The following is a 3617-nucleotide window of genomic DNA, read 5'->3' on the forward strand; positions in this document are numbered from 1 at the left end:
TCAATGGCTCAAAGGGGTGCTCTGTATTAAGGAAGGACTCTGTAGTAAGGAAGAATGGACATAAGGACTTCTGTGCCTCCTGTCCACTCCTTTACCCACTGTAGATTGACCACCACCCCACTACTTCCCTCAAACTGCCTTCCCAAAGACCATTTTCAAATTGCCAAACCCCATGAGGCAATTTTGTTTTAATTTTACTTTACCTGCCTATGACATATTGCCCTGTTACCACTCCTCTCTTCTTTTTTAAAGCGTTCTAAAGAAACTTACTTTTTTCTTTCCTTTTATTATTTTTTTTTTGAAGATTTTATTTACTTGACAGAGAGATAGAGAGAGAGCACAAGTAGGCAGAGCGCCAGGCAGAGGGAGAGAGAGAATCAGGCTCTCTGCTGAGCAGGTAGCCTGATGTGGGTCTCGATCCCAGAACCCTGAGCTGAAGGCAGCTGCTTAACCGAGAAGCCACACAGGTACCCCCATGCCTCTCTTCTCGAAACATTCTCTTAGCTTAGACTGACTGGTTTGGAATACTGATTGTGTGACCTCAGCATTTTAATTAACCTATCTGTGCATGAGTGTCTTTATCTGTAAAAATGGAATTGTAATGGTGCCTACCTCATACGGTCGATATAAGAATTAAATGAGATGGTACAGGTACAATCTTGTATCCACATTTCTGAAACGAAAACGTTTGAAATCCTAAACTTGTTTTTTCACAAAATTGTTTGCCAGAAAATCCCAATATGACCAGTCAGGAGGCTATCCGTACTCTCTTTATCCCACTCGTTGTGAATATTGACATGTTTTGCTGTATAGATATTAATGTGTTTGATCATAGGGATTGCTGTCCCTAACTCTGATATGGTAGATACCAATGTACAGAAATCCACAGATTTCTTACTTCCAAGACACAGATTCATTCCTGAAACTCTAGACACGCATACCTGTGTGCCAACTGCCTCTCTCTGGGTGGCAATTCCTCAGGGATCCCTAATTCAACATATACAAACTTTCTTCCCTCTCCAGAGTTTCCAATCTCAGGAGTGCTCCCTCCACCCACCCAGGCTGTCCCATTAACCCTTTTCTATCCCTATCCCCCACCTCCAATGCTGCTCATTCTGCCTCCCATACATCTCTTAAAAGTATTCACTGTCCACTATCATTCCTGGCACTGTTTGTGATCAGGGCACCACCTATGCAGTCAGGGTTGAGAATTATTGTTCCCCTAATATTTTTTTTTTAATTTATTTGACAGAAAGAGATCACAAGTATACAGAGAGGCAGAAAAATATGGAACGCTTCATGAATTTGCGTATCATACTTGAGCAGGGGCCATGCTAATCTTCTCTGTATCATTCCAATTTTTGTATAGGTGCTGCTGAAGCGAGAACTGTTCCCCTAATTTCTTGTACCTAAAACAAGTGCAGGGGCACCTAGATGGCTCAGTCTGTTAAGCAACTGCCTTCTGCTCAAGTCGTGATTCCAGGGTCCTGGGATGGAGCCGCGCATTCGCATTCGCATTCGGCTTTCTGCTCGGCCCGAAGCCTGCTTCTCCCTCTCCCTCTCCCTCTCCCACTCCCCCTGCTTGTGTTCCCTCTCTGGCTGTCTCTCTCTGTCAAATAAATAAATGAAATCTTTAAAAAATAAATAAATAAAAGAAAGCAAATTCATAACTGCATCAATCAGGACAGACTAGGTTATGGTGCAGTAACAAACAATACCAGAATTCATCCTGCAGTTGCATTGCTGTGATAGTCTAACCTTGTCCCCATGCTTCATGCCTTTTCCTGCCTTACTCAGCTCCATTCCCAACTCCGAGCTCCACCCCAATTCACTTTTCACCCTGTACTTCCTGAAATCTATTTATGTTGCCTTTCTAAGTCCCCCCTTACCCTCAGGAGAAAGTCCAAAGCCCTTAGCTAGGCTTCTCCTAATCATCCCTGTCTGATTCCTGTTTATGTATTGATTGTCAACTCCTCATTTCCCATTGCCACCCCATCGCATACTTCCTTGTTCCCTACACACCCTTTTCATTCCTTGTACTTACCATGCTCTCTCTTTCTTCCTTCACCTGTGTCCTGTATCACCAGACATAATTCCTTCAGCTCGTAGATATCGTTTCTTCCGAAAGTTCTCTTTGACTTCCAAGACAGGGAAAAGGGCCCTTCCTGTGTCTTCTCCTAGTGCCACCATACACTTTCTTTGTGGCAGTGTTGTCTCGCTATAGTAGAGAAAAGATTACAAATGATTACAGATGAAACCCTAAGTCTCTCCTGCCCAGTGCTGCTACTGGCCAGCCGCTTTGGGAGGTCTCTCTTAGGAAGAATGAGGGAAAGGAGCCTCCTGGGGGCAGTCACAGGACTAAGGAAGACACACCAGTTGGTGAGATGATTATGAGCTGGATTTCACCCCTGATGGGCAGCCTCAGTGAGAAGAGGAGGGAGGCTTCCTAAGTGAGAGAACTAGAAAAAAAGGAAAGCATACTAAAGGAAAGCCTAGGATGTGTGACAAAAAGTAGATAATTCAGAATTAACAAAGAGAAATGGGAGATAGAATTAGAGGCACAGTTATGGATTCATTGGGCCACTTTGAGTTTGAGCTTATCCTGTGGGCAAGTAAAGACATGTTTTGAGTAAAGAAGTGACATAGTATTTTAGGAGAAGGAATCTGTATGCAACCGGTGTGCAAGATGCTTTGGGGACTGATCACCAAAACAATTTCTGTAACTCCATATGGTGATGGATGTTAACTAGACATTGTAGTGATCATTTTGCAATATGCACAAATTTGAGTGATTATGTTAAATATCTGAAACTAATATATACATATTGGTTATATTTTGATTATCCTTTAAAAAGATGCTTTGGAGAGAGAAAAGACCATGACTGGAGAAATTGTATGAGAGACACCTGCATATGAGGATATGATATTTTTGATACATTAATAAGTTATCTCCTCCTGAATCTCCATATTTACTGATACTCTCCTGCTATCATTACACTGTCACTCCTCAAACAGCTCACCTTTTCCTGGCTTTTGGATTTCCAAAGCCTAAGCATTGGAGAAACAGAAATGCAATACATAAAATGTTCTAGTAAAGGCTATATGTAGTCTTACCGGGCAATAGACTGCCCTAAGTAATTTATATGCATTCTCTCATTAATCTCATTTAATTCTTTTTTTTTTTAGATGATATTTAGAGAGAGAGAGAGAAAAAAAAAATGTGCAAGTTGGGGGAGGGGAAGCAGAAGAAGAGGATGAGAGAGAAGCCCAAGCTGACTTCTGAGCATGGACCCTGAGGCAGGGCTCAATCCCAAGAACCCAGACCATGGCCTGAGCCAAAACCAAGAGTCCCATGCTCAACCAACTGGAACACCAGGTGCCCCCTAATCTCATTTAATTCTAATAGAGTAAAACAGAATTTCATCTAATCCAACAAATATTTATTGAACATTTATGCACCAGGCACAAGAGTAGGTGTTTACATTATTCCCAGCAATGATACTGATGCACAGAGGAGTCAAGTAACTTGCACAAGGTCTCCAAACCGGTATGTGTTAGAGCCAGGACTATGCACCTAGGTATTCTGTTTTCAAAGTCCAAATTCTTAACCCTTCCAT

The 3617-nt window shown here is 42.1% G+C and overlaps 1 non-coding gene across 1 annotated transcript; it reads right to left on the minus strand.

Annotated features, from left to right (window-relative positions):
• Positions 1–1281: 1281 nt before the first annotated feature.
• LOC116592122 lies at positions 1282–1388 on the minus strand. The gene has a single exon (XR_004286314.1). It is a non-coding gene; the product is annotated as a U6 spliceosomal RNA (small nuclear RNA).
• Positions 1389–3617: the final 2229 nt, after the last annotated feature.

The sequence above is a fragment of the Mustela erminea genome, chromosome 5, assembly GCF_009829155.1.
Source record: "Mustela erminea isolate mMusErm1 chromosome 5, mMusErm1.Pri, whole genome shotgun sequence".
Lineage (NCBI taxonomy): Eukaryota > Metazoa > Chordata > Mammalia > Carnivora > Mustelidae > Mustela > Mustela erminea.